General features: G+C 34.5%; 1 long non-coding RNA gene across 1 annotated transcript in view; it reads left to right on the top strand.

Moving 5' to 3' along the window:
• Window positions 1-472: 472 nt before the first annotated feature.
• The window catches only part of LOC116423414, a 52762-nt gene continuing 35808 nt past the window's right edge, over window positions 473-17426 (top strand). Inside the window, exons 1-2 of the long non-coding RNA XR_004234024.1 lie at window positions 473-600; window positions 16582-16970. This is a non-coding gene — a long non-coding RNA (uncharacterized LOC116423414). The remainder of the gene's footprint in view (window positions 601-16581; window positions 16971-17426) is intronic.

Consider the following 17426-nt stretch of genomic DNA (forward strand, 5'->3'; position numbering starts at 1 on the left):
GAGGAATATGGGAATTTCAGATATATACATTGTATATTGCATGGATAATATATGCCATGTTATATATTATATATATTTGTAATACATATAACACTTATAGGGTATTTTGGTGTTTCTCTTCATCTTCCTAAGGTTAGTAAGGATCAGACATAGCCACACACAGAGCTATTTTACAGTTCTTTAAAAGTGCAAATGATTGTGTTGAATTTTGATAAAGATAGTTTATAAATCAAATGACTGAACAAAATCAAACCCTGGATTGTGTTTTTCATATGTTTGCACTCTATAGGTATTGAAATGCTCACCTATACTTTGAAAAAAAAACATTTTGCAAAAATTGAATAAATGATCATTCGAAGCAAAAGCATGCAGTTCAAAAGCTAAACCTCCCATTGGAGAACAGAAAATTTAATGAGCTTTTAATGGAATGCAATGCTCAGAGTAGTAAATTATTTGTTAGTTGACGATGCAATCAGCATGCTGATTAAGGTTGCTTGGTTTTTTACTAAACATTAACTGAATGAAAACGGGTACTGCTTGTTCTGCTTGGGGGGCTTTAAGGAAGCAAATGGACTTTCAGAACAGAGATTGTCAATAAAGGTGAGTGCACTCCAGGTGTCATTTGAATATGATGATAAAATACTTCTGATAAATATTTAAAAGCATTTTAAATCCACAATGTTCGCCTAGTGTATTGTGGACTCTGTTTAAAGAAACAGTGGGCCTTAGCAGGCCTTACAACAATCCTTCTATCTCTCTGTAGTAAGAAATATCTAGATTTGCTTTCTTCTGCTGCAAAGAAAAAAAAAAGTGTGTGTGGGGGGGAGAGAATATAGGCTTTGAAAATACAAGCTAGGTATAGGCTTGGGGACCAGGAATTGTTTGAGAGTTTAAAATGTAAACCGACACTAGACAAAACAAAACAAAAAATTCAAAACAGAGAGAAAAAAAAAATACTGTGACAGCAGAGAAAAAGAGGGATGCCTGTATCTCTGACTAGATTAAGATAAAAAATATAATTAAGTGGGTTTCAGTTTTCCTGTATTAGGAAGTTGTGCCAATAATTGCGATTAAAAAATAACTGTTCATGAATGTATAAAAGATGGCATTGTGGGGCAAGACATATTTTAATAGTGGTGCTACAGTTTGTCTGATTTGGGAGTCCTGTGGGGGTGTAGGAGCACTAGAAGCACAATGAAGAAGGGGGCTTGTGACTGCTTATTTATTATTTTCAGACTGTAAATATTGAATCTACATATGACGACATTAGTCACGTATTCTGCTAATCAATCTGTGTGTTGGTTACATATGTTTCTGTTTAGAAGACAGTGCACAATATTTTGTTCCTAAATCTGTTTAAATTGGTAGATTTATATACAAAAAGGGTGGGGGGATTTTTTTCCCTAAGAATTAAAGAATTATAGGTTCGGGATTTCATTTTGTCTGAACAGCTACAAGTTCTATAAATCCCAATTAGTTTCATCATCGGTGATCCTCTGACAATGATCAGGTACTCTTAAAATCCGATAAATAACTATCTCTCAGTTTTAACTATTCCTGTTTATGACCCAAGAGGTTAAAAGCCTTTGACTGGCATTTGACTTCTGACCTCATATAAATGTTATCTTATCAGTTCTTGCTTGTTAACTTGTATTGAGTGCTTGTCCCTGATGGCTTTTAGATAAAGGGTTTTTTTTTTTTTTTTTTTAATATATTTCCTAGTGGAACTGAACCATTTGCTTTGTTCTTTGCCTGCACCCTAAGCAAAATAACCTGCTAACCAGTTATATTGAATGGTGTAAACTCCCCCAATATAGCTTTATTTATTCAGTATATTCTTTTCGGTTTAGCTTTATGGGTGAAATCTTGTGATTTAAAAAAAATACACTATTATCATAAATAATAGCAGTAATTATTAGCCATCAACCCTTTACTATGTTTGTCAGGGAAACTGAGCCATTGATATTCTATCTTAAAAAAAATAAACCACACACATAAAATTCAATTTTAGCTTTGCATTTTGCACCAGCGTGAGATGAGTTACAGAGATAATTTATGGAAATCTTGTCTCCCCAGACCTCAGAAGTCTGCCTAATGAGAGAGTCATCAGTAAGATATATCTTTAAAAAAAATCAAATCTAGACTATGAGCACTGCATTTTCTAACCTTTGGGGAGGAAGGTAGTGGCCCTGGCATTCTGTTTTGCCCTTCTGTCCTAAGAATTAAGTAGGATTTCTGTCTTTTATTCTGTGTTGCAGCTGTATGTGTGTTTCGCACATGCAAGTTGTATATGTGGGTCTGTTCACTGTGTACACATCTAAATATATTTGAATGTTTGCATTTTAATCTCTCTATACCATGATTATAGTATTGTAGTATTCTAGGCATCTGTGGGTGTCACTTGTGCTACTTCATTTGCAAATGACCTACAATGTGATTTCTAAACAAAATATTACATGAATTTTTATGTGGAAACTGGGGAGTAAGGAGGGAGAAGAAGGAAAGGCAGCCATCTTGGAGTCATTTTGCTTTTTAATCCTTAGTCTTTCTAATCCTAGGTCTCTGTTTATAAAATAGTGTCTTTTGCTTTAATTTGTCCCACCTAAAATAGAGAGGATATAGGAAGAGATGTAAATATAAATATACCTTTATAAAAGTTGTTGTCCATTGTGGGCTATAAATATTAACCGTGGCTAGAGACAGTGTACATATCTTATTTTCTATCTTCTTAAATAAATACACACCTAAAAGAAGCATATGCCACAGATTGGAAGAGACCAGTAAATAACCAATTCAGAGAAATAAATATCTATATGAACTGGTTCTGTATTCCTGTGTACAATTCCAGAATTGTTATTTACCCTCTCTCCCCAGCCCCCAACCTTCATGCCTAGAAATGGCAACATTGCAAACTTTTTTTTTCTTTTTACTCAGTACCCTCCTTCCCCCTTTTCATTTGGAACTAGGATGTTTTAGAAAGAGTGAAGAGATTTGGGAAAGGGGGGTACTAACGGAGGGAGGAAAGGAGGAGGCTTTCTGTGAAGAACTGATCAATCTCCATGATGTCACAGACCTGCTATTCATCAAGCTCATATTCTTGAAACATGTAGGTTTAATGTAATTCATCCTAACTTTACATTTTAGCTATTTCTTTTCTCCAAGTGGCCAAAATTTAAAGACTGCAAAAGCAATAGGGGAAAAAATAATACCACGGATAGGGAAAAACAAACCAACCCCCAAACTGATGCTGGCATTCACTACACTGACACATTCTCAAATGTTTTCTCTGTAGTCATAACACAAAAGCTCTTTCTTTCCTGTTTTGATGTATTAAAGACAGGAAAGAGAGAGAAGATACTTCCAAGTGTTAGAATAAGCAGTTGGAAAGCCTTGTGAAGGCATTTCTTCTTTGAATCTCTTGTGTATTATATTATTATAATATACATATATATACTATTACCATATAGACAACATATAGTTGGGCAGCTGTTAAAAGAAAAAAATTAAAAATTAAAAATTACTTTTGAAATGACTTATGCATTTAAAACTTTTAACTCTTTATGTATTTAAAAAGTAGATGTTAAGATGAATAATCATTCTGCTATCCCAATGAAAACAGTGCTAACAATGATTCTGAGAAGAGAAGACACCTCTGAAAGGGGTGTGAGGAGATCAATAACAAATTATAGTCTGATTCTGACATTTGTTAGAACAAACCTCAAACTTCTGCCTCTTCAATGTCAGAGATCCAGACTAATTTTTTTCTTGCTATATTATGCCCCATTATTATTTGCAGAAAATTAACAAAGGACTTGAATGACAAATAGTGATCTGATTTCTAAATATCTTATCACATCAAAAAATTACCAAGTTACACCCATGTCCTTTTCCCTGCGTAATCAACTACTGTGATTTATCTAAAAACAAGTTTCAGAATTTTTAAACAGAAGAAACTGAGCTTGACAAAAGTTACACTTCTTAGAACAGATCTCATTTCTTGTTAATTTCTAGTGAAGGTGCAAAATACTTGGCATAAATATAGAGAAAGGACATCTGTGATTGAGAAAAAAAAATGATTGCTTAAAAGTCTGTCTGTGCCAAACCACACTCATAGAAAGTCTTTTTTTATGTAGTATTTTAAATGAGTGTAGTCACAGCAGCAGATAGATAAGGGGAAACTAAGGCATTTCAGTTTCTTTGGATAGACTGACTATATTAACAACCTTTACAGAGTTACTTTAAGAATCTATTGAAATAAATATTTGATTTCCCTCCTTCCTATCCCCAACCTACAAACTGAATATCTATTTCTAGGAAAAAAGCCTAGACCCCTCTAAAATCATAGACTTTTTCATGTTTTCCTGAGTGTAGGGTTGGACTACAAAGAAAAAATACAGCAAATATCACTGTCTTCAACTTGTTTTGCAATATTACCATTTTCTGGACTACCCTTGGGAAGACATATCTGGTAGGATTTTTAGTTGTTTTTTTTTTTTTTTTAACTTCTCCCTTTTGCTCCATTTGATTTTCTTTCTTAACATAAGCACATCTTACCCTTGAAAATGGAATATATTTTCTTAGAAGGATGATTAATGTATTTGCAGTCTCCCTCTTACATTTTTCTTTGGGAGGAGTATTTATTTATTTACATAGCATTTTTTTTTTTTTTTTTTTTTTTTTTTTTTTTTTTTTTTTTTTTTAGATTCATTGGATATAAGTCCTCTTTCTGGCCATCCGGACAGATTTAAAGCACCCATCTGAGAGCACAAGTCACGTACAGAGCCTTGTAGCAGCAGCACGAATTTGATCCTAGGGACATGGCCTGAGCATACTATACCCTCTGACTCTCTTTCCTCTGCCCTAGAAAATGAACACACCCATTCTCAAAATTGATGCTTTGAGATGACTAGTGAAATTCTAACAACCAAACTGGGGGTCAACTTTCCCACTGGACAAAGTACACATAAATCGTGGTGGTGTTGCCTGGGTTGAAAGAGTAAGATAGTCTCAAATCAAGAAGGGAAGACATGGATTTAGCACCCCTACCTCCTCCCCCACCCCCAGCTTTGTCTGGAGTAAGGGAAGGGGGTGAGGTCTGGGGTTGAAGCTCCATTCTCAATAACTCCAAGTCTATAGAGTGTTATTAATGCCCTAGCCCCCTGCAGTGGGTGCTAACTTGTGGGCCACTACCACCCTTCCCAAGCACCGGGCAGTTTGGAAAAGTCAAGGATGGCTGAGGCCCTGATTTTCATTTAATAGTCAAAACCAAGATGCATTTGGGCTATTATGATAGGACAGCTCCCTTGAAAAGATTATTTGAACTACAAAGGCATTCATTTAGGGCTAGCGATGTTGCAAAAAGGGCCTGCTAGAAATTAGCAGCCTGTCCTGGTATTTGGAGAGCAAGAGTGACAACTTATTGGAAGTTCTCAAGGAATCATTTATATTTCACACTCCACTAGGCAGCTGATTTGAGATTGTCTGTTAGCATAACAAAGGATCTGAGCCTGTGAACTTCAGAAACCTTTCGACCTCTTAGCTACTGGCATGAATAGCCCCCAGCCCTGCCTATAGAGATCTCCCAAAGCTCCCCTGTTCGTGGCTAAATTGTTAATCAGGGTAATTTAATATAGTTTTCAATATGCCTCATCTCTTATTGGGAAAGGTATTCACAGCTTCCCCCACCCCAGAAAAAAAAAGTTCTTTTATTCAAGTGTGAGAGGGGCAGCTGCAGACAGGCCCCTACCCTTCCCTCCCACCTCCCTCCCCCAGCAATGTTCCAAGCAGCAGCAACCCCAATGAAGAGCAGAAAGAGGAACTAACATCAACAATCCTTTTCCATGCACTCCAACCTGAACCTGAAACTCCAGCCTATTTACCCCCGGAATCTACAAAACAAAAACCTGGGGCCCCAGCCATAACTGAAGCCACCGCGCCAACACATATACGCACGCCATACCTCCCCTTCTCCCCCCTCTACCCCTAGCCTTCCCTGGTCCTGTTCCCCACCCCCATGCGTCTCTCATGGTACCCAACAAAACCCACCAGACACACACAGGCCTGCTAATTTTCATTTCTCTCATTCTCTGTCTCTCTGTCTCTGTCTCTCTCTGTCTCTCTGTCTCTGTCTCTCTCTCTCTTTCTCTCTCTCTCTCTCTCTTTCTCTCTCTCTCTCTCTCTCTCTCTCTCTCTCTCTCTCTCTCTCTCTCTCTCTCTCTCTCTCTCTCTCTCTCTCTCTCTCTCTCTCTCTCTCTCTCTCTCTCTCTCTCTCTCTCTCATTTTTCTCCCCACTTCTCTTTCCCGTAGTCACACTCAGCCTGCACCCCACACCCACTCTTACAGTCACCTACGGTTGCTCTCACACCCTCTCTCTGACACATACTATCAATTCACATGCACATTAGTTAGTTGAAAAGAGCTCTAGCACAAATATATTCATTTTAATCCAGTTAAGACCTAAGAGATCTCATAGGACATTATTCAATAGTTTGAAAATCAAGTATAAAACTCAGATTTTGCAACACTGGTGATCTCAAAGGAACCTTATCCAATGCCTTTCTCTCACTTTCTACCAATGCAGCTCCTAAAAAAGAAGGGGAAAAAAATTAAACAAAACAATCCAGCTTGAGGCAGACACTGTTTGATCACATTATTATATGATAATATGTGGCCTTTTAAATAGTGAATTGTTTCTAGTACACATTAAGCTAACGTAGAAAGCCAGCTTCATTACAAAAAACAACAAAAAACAAAGACAACAGAACAACCTATATTTGTATTTTTGAAATTAAAATAATAAACCACTTATTTTTCACAATTCTTGCCATTTTGGAATTTAAAACTATATTAATCGGGGTTTCTTGGAGTAGTATCTTAAGTTTGGTGATGCTTTGTGTGCTGATGATGTCCCTAAGTTGAATGGAAACCCAGTGGATCTTGCTTGTCAGGGTTTTCCAGGGACGGTTACCTTATTCCTTTCCTGGTTTTCCTTGGTTCCTTTGTGTCCCAGTTTCTGGAAAATGGGCAAAAACCCTACATATAGAGATTTCTTTAATTTTGTTTTCTCTAGCCAAAAGGGTCATTGATGGGGTGGAAGGTGGGGAAAGAGGAATTTCCTCTCTTACTTGGTCTACTAAGCCATCTCCTCAGGTCTGATGGGAGATGATAGAAGACAATTTTCTATTTATAGAAAAAAGAATTTTTCTCCCCAAAATCTGAAGCCCAAATGTTAATCCATATTTAATGAAACAAAACAAAACGGATGCCTTTTCCTAGAACTTCTTTCTCAATGTAATATTTCTTAGGGAGGAAAAGAAGCCAGGGAGAAAAGGGGGGGGAGTCATGATCTAGTTTAATCTCTAAACAATGCAAAGCACAGAGGTGACTTTGAAGTAGGGTGAAAAACATTTCTGATGAATGTATTACATAGAGATCCAAAAATATACCTTTGCATCTTACTTTTTTAGAACTAGTTTGACAGCTTCTATATTAATTCCAATGTTGTGGAAGTTTTGGGATTGTAAATGCTTTGTGGCTAATGTACACAATGATAATATCAAGGAAGTCTCTTTTAATCTGCTTGTTTTATTTTTTTCCTCTTTGTTATTAGAGGTTTGGATTTTTAAAAAATGTCTTATAATACTAGCTTACAGTAAAAAAGCATTAATTGAGAATAAGTAACTGGAAAAATATTTCTATCTATAAAATATAACCTAGAAAATATTTTAAAAATCCATATCTGAATAAAGAGAATTGTAACTCAGGCTAAATTTAATAGAGAAAAATATTATTCCTTTTAAAGCTTGGAGGGTGAAATAACATAATTTACATTTTTCAGTGCTTTTGCTTGTTATCACTTTCCCTTTTTTCATTAGCCTTTTCTTCATTAGAATTTATGATCCATGCCCATCATTATACTTTCACATCTCTGATTTCTGTTAAATTTTCTTTAGAGGTTAATAAATGTAAAAGGAGAAAAGACATATTTGCTTTTATCCAAGGTGCTCAGTATTTTAGGAATGCTTGTATTTGCATTCTAAATTGTTTCCAGGTTTTTAATTAAAATCATTGCAATTTGACCAAAATTAATTCTGGTTTGTAACAGGAGAATTTCCCAGGAATTAAACAGTATGATTTTGCTAAATTGTTATGTTTCCTTGGGGTCAGGTCATCTAGAAGCTCTTTGCAAAGTGGTACAGTTAGTTTGGGCCTCATTTTTGAAGATGAAGAAGGAGAGGGGAGGAAAGGGGGGGTTATAAGAAAGGATGTATCTTTGGAATGGTGTTTGACAGGGGGAATGAACGCAGACACCAGAACAATTATATTACTATCCCATTGGGAATGCCAGCACCAAATTTAGCCAGACTGATGGGGCACTGTCTAGACGGTCCCTTTTGTGTATCAGCTGTTTTTTCTCTGCTTTATTGCCCTGCCTGAATGTGTGAGTTGAACATGCATATGGATCCCCAAACATAACCATCCCTTTACCCATACATTGCTATTAAACATCTTATCATTGAGTGCTATGCTATGTATTTCTACTATATTCCTTTTTAAAAAAAAAAATCAACATTTGGCAATTAAAAATGCAGCTTGATGGAATTAGTGGTTAAGTAGAGGTCAGTAGATAAATTTACAAGGTACCTAGTCTGATTCCTCTTAAGAAAAACGTGGTAGAGAAACAGTTCTATCTCATGTGCCCCACCTCTTCCTAATACAAGAAGGAAAAGAAAGGAAGGGAGAGGGAAAGGAATAAAATAATCAGGTTACATGAAGTCATAGTACATGTAAATTACAACCTTTCATTTTTGAAAAGGGCAAAGGATAAAAGGAAGGAATATTTATTAAATGTTTACAATGTAATTAACAGCAGAGACTTATGCTCTTTTTTTTTTAGCCTAGTAAATCAAATAGAATTCAGTAATCAGAACTGTTTTCAAAGACTTGGAAATAGACAAACAAACTCTTACAAATACTCACTTCTATGTTGGCTTTAGTCTTCTCTGGCAGGTAGCAATTTCCAGTTAAATTTAAGGTACTATGAGCTGTTACTGGCTTTTTGTTTGTTTGTTTTGTTTGTCAAGATGGTGACAGAAAAGAATAACTTATCTATGTAAAATATTGATTATCCAAGAGGGCAAGAATGGAACCAGACAGTGTCCAAACTTTGAGTGAAGGACCCATAATGCTGAATTGTACCAGCAGACTATTGAGAATGAAAAAAAGGGTGGGTGGGGAGACATGTTTCCAATCAAAACATTAGAAATGTTACATGGGGAACATTAGAAATAGGAAAGGACTTTAATGGTAAATAAAACAGGTGTCTTAACCTCTCTGTGCCCCAGCAGAATATGTTTCTGAGAATCTTTCTTCTTACGCCTACCAAAAAGAAAAGGTAAAAAGAGTTAGATTCCACGAGTTCTAAGTCCTAATTATGGGCTGAAAAAATAATTTCACCTTTAGAAAGAACTTGAATCAAACAAGTCTATTGTTTTAAAAAAAAATCCATATCTCACTTCACAGTTCCCTTCCTATCTAAATAGTCATGAACTTTACTTTGGGGAGAGCATTTCTGTTTTCCACTTGCTAGATTTATTTTTATTTTAATGATGGTATAGTTTTGTAAAGTCACAGTTGTAATCAGTGATAAGGAAGAAGACTCAAGGATCTAAAATGAGAACATTTTGGTTTTCCACTTGGTCAGGGTTTAAGAAGAGGACTTTGGGTTTAAAGTCCTGATTATCCATGTCTTCTTTCCACTCCTGGGGTTTAACACAGTACCTCCTGCTGTGGGCAATTACAATTTTATCCATCTTTGGGGGTTAGACAAGATAGGGAATGAGCATGATGGCTAATTTTAATGAACAAGAAAAGATGAGGTGTGATGTTCTATAACTTGGAAATTGAGGGCATATTTACCCCTAGCCCTCCATCCACCCCAAGCCCATGAAGAAGCGCTGGAGAGGTGAATCCAGGCATTTGGTGTTAGATACTTCTCAGGCCTGACTTAGTTATAAGAAGAAAAATAGATCCAGAGAGAGACAAGCATTGTAAAAGAAATTGAGAAACATGGTGGGGGGAGGGGGGTGAATCGAGGAGGAAAGATGGAGGGGGACACGTTTGCTGCTCAGAGAATGAATATTCTAAGCATTGTTTTAATCTAAAGCACAGAAGCTTCCAGGAGAATGAATTTCAATGGAGCTGAGCCAAAAATAATTATAGAGATTTTCTTGTTTTGTTTTGTGAATGAAGAGCATCTCTTTTCTCTGGGGATGCAAGAGTAAAGAGAGCCAGAGCCAAGAGATTGGAGTGATGCCCCTTTGCCCCTTTCCTTCCACATAGCACAGTGGCAGACTTTTTTTTTTTCTCTTTCCTTTTCCGAAAGACATTGGCACATGGAATTGAGCGAGGATGAGAGGAAAGTGGTTGTAGCCTTCAAACTTGACTGGATTGTGTATTCTAACAATAGCTTGGCTCACTTTGATTAAGCTCAAAGTATTAAAATCAAGGGAAGAATTTTTAGGGATGTAGTTTTAAATGATTAGAAATAAAATTTAGTTATTTATAGGCAAAAATTATTTCTGTATCTGAGGGTGATGGTAGCTCTGGTTTCTTTGTGATGTTATTTTATTTTTATATTTGCTTTTCTGTTTCTAGCCATTTGCAAATGCCCTCCATTTTCCTTCAGTTAGTCTATAGTAAATGCATTCGGGAAAACATTCACCTGAAAACTTTTTTTTTTTTTTTTTTTTAAAGGAGGGAATTCTTGAGTTATCACTGGATTTTTGCATATGTATTAAATGCTCTACAAAACCATAGGGGGAAAAATCTTTGTATGTAGCTGAAATCCAGAAAAGTGGGACATCTTAGTAGTGATCAAATTTGGGGAGAAAATACCACGACAAACAGCTCAGTAATAATACACAAACACCCTTACTCACTAAAATCTGCTTGAATACAAAATGATTATGTGAAGTACAGGCTAAGACTCAATGTTCCCTACATCTCATTAACTTAGGAGTTGTGGCATTTGGCATGTGATATGCTAGAAATTCTGTTTCTATCCTTACCATTCACAATTTGTTCTACATGCATTTTAAATATGGAAGACATCTGGGCTACTGTAATTACCTGGGTGACTTCTGTTTTCAGATAACCTACCAAATCTACAAATCAGTTCCTTTCCATCATCTCTGATTTCATATTTTATAAGAAGTAACTTGTTCCCCAAGCCAGTTTACCTGTGTGTTTCAACCTGCTCACATTATTCTTTCTCAAGACCTGGAATAAGTTTGTGGGTTTTGAAAGTGGTAAAAGAAATAGAACATTTTATTAAAATCCAGAAAATTTTTGAAATAGTTTTAGAAACAGACATTTAGGTCATTGTTAATAACCAGATGTAGAAAATAATATCTCAACAAAAGATAAAATTTCAAATTTAACAGTTTCTTCCATAACTTTTGTCCTACTTAAAAAACAAGTTCTATTTTTAAAATACTTGTTTGAAAACAGTTCCCCAGCCCAGATATATAATGGGGACAGTAACAGGTATTTGATTTGCTTCTACAATTTTTTCAAATACTTTGTAAAAAGGAAAATGCTTCAATTTATTCTGATTTTATTTTATTATTGATATTTTATGTGAATCTGTGAAAAATAGTTTTTATATCCTTAACTTAATTAAGCATACCAATTTATTTGACATTTTTCTAAATGAAAAGTCTTCAATTTTTTTAATCTACCAAAAGCAATTCAGTTATACTGTTAGGCTAATTTTTGATGTGGGTTTTTACAAAATCAAATGTATAGTTTTGAAAAAACTTGAATCAAGCTTGGTTTCATTTAACTTAAATGTAACATGTCTTTGGAAATATGGTTGTTCATGTCTGTAATTAAAATTTTTAATATCTATTAAGATTGGTTCAATTGGGTTCTTTCCACTCTTAAAAGAAATAAGGAACACAAATCCAAAATTTATATTCCTTTAAATCAATATTCTCATAATTAATTGTCACAATTAATATACACATATAAGTTTATGAAATTTAACAGTTATCACTTTCCCCTTATACTGGAAAAAATTCTCTTTTAACAAAAATAGTACAAGTTTTAAAATATTTTTCAGTATTTAAACTGTAATAACTCCAATTTAAGAAATTGAATTAGGTTATACCATTTAATTTTTATTTACTTCATTAGAGAAGGTTTCATTCAAAATGATACAGCATTAAAATAAATGTTCTTTTAAAATCTTTCATCATTGCTGGTATCACAGCATTGTAATTTTTCAGGTATTTATCAGCTAACAATCTCTATTAAAAAAGGGATGTATATTTTTTTTAGAGAAAATATTGACAGTAAAATACCACTCCAGAGAAATGATAATAGCCCAATCAAAAATAGTTTGTATTTCCTTGATAAACACTAAGAAGATCTGTATAAATCCAAATTTGTGATACATATCCTTCTTTTTGGTGGAGAGGAGAGCTCCCACCTGTGATTTCCTATGTTAATAGGAGACTCTTGGTGAGAAAACTTCTTCTACCAAGGAACATTTGAAACAGTATATCACATAATTTTAGAGTTACCTGGGGGTTAAAGGTTAAGTGATTTGCCCATGATCACATATGTTGTCTCCTCCATTAGACTGTGAGCTCTGTAAGAGATAGGATTAGCTTTTATCTTTTCTTGTACCCCCAGTGCTTAACACAGTGCCTGGTACATAGTATATACTTAATAAAATGTTTATTGACTGCTGGACAATCCTCATAGGACATCAACCTGTTTTCCTTCCCTCTGTCTGTTTTCTATCTACTATCACATGCTTCCTTTTACACACACACACACACACATATTTCCATGAACATGTATAGATAAATATATATACATGTATAACACATACATGTATATATGTATGCTTATTTTATGTTAGAACTGGAAGGATCTAAGAACTTATCTAAGTCTAACATCCTCATTTCATTCATAGGGTTACAGGCCCAGAGAAATTAAGAGAATTGGTAGTAAGTAGCATTTGGGATTTATACTTATAGTTTTCAATGTTCTTCAAATTATATAACATTTTGCTCTGTGTGTATACTTGCCCACCTGTCCTCCTTTCATTTGTTTCCATTGCTTATATAAAGAGATTAGATTAGTTTTCTGTTTGTTTGTTTTTTAATGGAAAAAACAAGCACCCTCTCCTATTTTCATAAAGTCTGTTTTCACTGTACAATGTTGAACCAATTTTAGACTTTTGTCTGGAAAAGTTACATTTTAGCTAAAACCAACCATAGAATTTCATCTCCCTTCCCAGTACCTAATTTAAGGCTCCAAAGATATTTTTCTTACTTGTTTGTTTATTTGGTTTCTGAAGTAGGTATAGGAGAGCTATATAGGTAGGTATGGAAAAGGAGGTAGCAGCAGGAAGCAAATGAAAATAAAAGATTAGGATGGGAAAGCTTCTGACTTGTTTGCTAGCCACAGATGCCCTTATAGTGGCTAGATAAGATAGGTTTAGTATTAAGACTTTGAAAAGAGCCATCACACCCTGGAAAATTCAGAGTAAAAGCCTTAACTGCCTTTAACCCATATATTTCAATACTTTTGATACAGCAAGGCCAGTTAAAGATAGTTTCATCCTGCTCATATATATGGGTTTTGTCACTTTGTGTCATAACCTCAACATTACTTAAATGTAGTTTTAAAATGTGGTAACAGAAATGCTGATATAAGCTTAAATGTAGCTGTACTTGCTGTCTCTACTCTAAGTTTATTCATCTTAGTAGAGTAAGTTAAAGACCCCCAAATAGTTATGCTTATAGTTAAGGAAACAAAATCCTTTGAGTTTCAATAAGAGGTAGGTGCATGTCAGAGCTGGGTGAACACATAGAAGATATTTAAATAAATCTCTTCTGTGGAAGTCCTCAAATTTCTTTGATCCCTTTAAGAACAGATTCCTATTTTGGATACTATATTTACCAGCAAGGCCATCAGATTTTTGTTTCTTTTAAATGAAAGTCTTTTTTTTTTTTTTATCGGCTCCACATGTAGACTGTGTAGTCATTTTTATGATCAAAATAAGTGACTCCAAATAGGACCTGATAATGATCTTAGGTGTCTATTTAGTCATAATTAAGGTCTATCTAGTAAACATTAAGAGATAATAAATAGTATTCTTGATAAAACATTAGATGAATTGATAAGGAAGAAAATGGTCACTTTGACAAAAAATCAACAGAAAATAGCAGTAATTATATTTGCCATGTATGGCAGGTATACTGTATTATACCCAGGATACAATGTGCTATTATAGATAAGTGTGTTATCTCAGCTTGATGATACTTCTATCCTAAGACGTTGTATAGGCAGGCTTTCTTTCCAGAAAATTCTACATCACTCTCCTAGGTGTCCTAGATGATAATTTTTTTCCTCCTCCCTTTCCTGTTAAAAAATACTGTTTTCGTTGGCCAGGTACATACCTATTTTTCTTTGGCTAACTATGAGGATGAGAGAGAGAGAGAGAGAGAGAGAGAGAGAGAGAGAGAGAGAGAGAGAGAGAGAGAAAGAGAGAGCGCCAGTGTTTTGTATTCCACACTGAAGTTGTTTCTATGTATAAGATGAATGTGAAAAGGAATGTTGATCACATTTATACTCTATGTAGGAAGTAGGATAGAAATTCTTTTCTGCATAAAGACACAAAAATCCATGTTGGTTTGAGTTTAAGCATCATCATTGTTATGTGAGTTTTCTCTCCAGTATAAAACTAGAGATAGCTAGAGACAAGAAACCTCGTGGAAATTACCCAGTGCACAAAGAAATTCCCTCTCATATAGCTATACAATGGGTAACTGAATAAAAAAGGGCTGTTAGAGGGGATTTGTTGATAGTGCCATCATAGAAAAGCCTGGAATCAGTGTTTGTGAGATTTGTCACACCAAAAAACAAACATGGATTTCAGTGCATTCAAAAAATCTAATCATTTTATACCATCCACAAAGCTTCCTCTAAATGAAAATTACGCAGACTCCCTCTTGCCACCCTTCTTTCATCTTCCAGCAGTGCATTTTCTTTCTTTTCCTTCCAACTCCTGTTTGTCTCTGTCTTTCTCCTTTCTTTCAAGTTCTCTTTACTCCTCACTTTCCCATGCCCTGCTCAAGTCCCGTTCACCACCATGCCAACAAAAATAAACAAACAGTCTGTTTAAAACAAATGAGCCAGTGCCAAAAGAGAAGTGCTTATTTTCAATAGCCCTACACCTGTGGCACTACCTCATTTCCCTTCTCTTTATTTCTTTAAAAAAGCAGAAATGTATGAAAAACAGGCTATCACTGATCTCTGGTTTAATGTCTCTGCATTTATTTATACATATGTGTAATGTTAAATGCAGTGAGACCCTTCTGAGACTACTTTTGTGCTCACTGATCCCAGGGCACCAGAAGAATTAGCTTATCCAGGAAAACTCAAAGTCATAATTAGTCTTGTGAATTATAATAATCGGGCCTCATCCTACATTTCTTTCTCATGTGGTACTCCCAGTGGGAGTTCTGCTTGTGGAAAGACTACAGGATTGGGCATTAATAATGGTATACCTGTGAAATATGAGCATTTTCCTACAGTGCCAATCAGTGAAATTAAAAATTGGCCTGATCCTAGACCCATATTCTTTAAGTAATTAAAAGGACAACATCAGCAGATTTTTCATAATTTCAAAAAATTATTTCATTCTTAATTTGGAAAAAACAAACCACAGAAATAGTGGGATGAAAAGATATTTTCTTATTGGCTTTCACTTCTGCAATGTATGGCACAATTAAGAACAGGGCTACAGACATATGGTTGATAATTATTTTATGCTTCAAACTTCTTGTGGTCTTTAAACTATAGATTAAAAAATTATACATCAAAAATACATAAAAATGACCAGTTCTTAAACTGTATTAAGTTTTCTAAAAGAAAGTAAGTCACTAAATAAAAAATTATGTTCAGATCCAAGACTTCCAGATTAATAATTTTGATTCAACTGTAAAAAAAAATTCTTGAGTTCTAACTTAGAATTCTTATCCTATTGCTGACCAGTTTCAAGACCTTAGCCAATGCATGGATCCTACCAGTTCTAGTTTTCTCATTAGTGAAATAGGAATTATTAAGTCTTACCTTTTAAAGACAAATTATTGAAAATGGTTAATTAAAAAAGTAAAGGATGGAAGACAATAGTTGTTTTTTTTTAAGACAAACTATGTGACCCAGAGTACCTTGAAAATTCAGACAAAAGATTCTTAAATTATCTGAATAATTGGGGTCATTAATAGTTGGATTTAGAGTAGCATTTAAGGAGGATTTTGTGACTCACATTAGCCTTCTCTTTCTGTAGGAAATGCCTAAGACCCCTGATTTAACTTTTTTTTTTTTTTTTTTTTTTTTTTTTTTTTTTTTTTTTTTTTTTTTTTTTTTTTTTTTTTTTTTTTTTTGCTCTTTCCATTTCTTGAGGCTTTGTTTTTGTCCTTTGTTTTGAAGAGGACCAATGACATCATGATGTTGGGGTAAAATAGTGCATGATGAGTAATGTTTTGACTTTTGTTCCAGATGCAATAGATGACCTTGACATCTTCTACATCTGACCATGATCTAAGTACTCCATAGAGCCTTCAACTTCAACCATCTTCATGACCATTGGAACAAATTATTCTCAAGGCTTAGTGGATAGAATACAGAACCAGGAATCAGTCAAAAAACTTGTTATCTCATCAGTGATGCAAATAGTGTGATCTTTGGCAGTGAGTGAACTAGTGTCAACACCCCAAGAAACAAATGTGAGAAAAGGAAAATTAGTGAAAATGAATCTGTGAAGTAGTTTCTTTATAACAAAACTCAGTCCACCTACCAAATAGTTCACAAGAATATTTGTTTCAAACTAACACAGTTTCTCGTTTTGACCCAGATTTTTTCCTTTCAATTTCTTATTTACTATACAGGTAAGCAAAGAGTTTTCTGTTCTGTTTCTTTTATGCCATATAGTTAAAGAATTGGGGAGGGGAGGAAAAATGTTTTTAATCAAACCATAATCAGATATATTTAACTCATGAAGATAGATCTAAATCAACAGGTTAGTTGCTTCACATGGAATGTGGGATTTAAAATAACTATCCAAAGCACAGAAATGATGTAAGAATAATTGAGTAACCCATATTACAATGGTTTGAACTTTTCAGAGTAAATAATTTATATAAATATAAGGTAAGAATTTTACTGTTTTATTTTGATCAAGTCAAAACTTCATTTATCTATCTATAATTAAATCCTCAGATTCATAAATTGCCACATCAGTCATCATTAAATAGAAAAAAAGGACTGATTTTCGAGCTATGTTTTTATTAATATATTTCATTTTTATGGGAAAAAAGCTCTTCGTGTAATAAAATCTCCATATT

The sequence above is a fragment of the Sarcophilus harrisii genome, chromosome 1 (genome assembly GCF_902635505.1).
Source record: "Sarcophilus harrisii chromosome 1, mSarHar1.11, whole genome shotgun sequence".
NCBI lineage: Eukaryota > Metazoa > Chordata > Mammalia > Dasyuromorphia > Dasyuridae > Sarcophilus > Sarcophilus harrisii.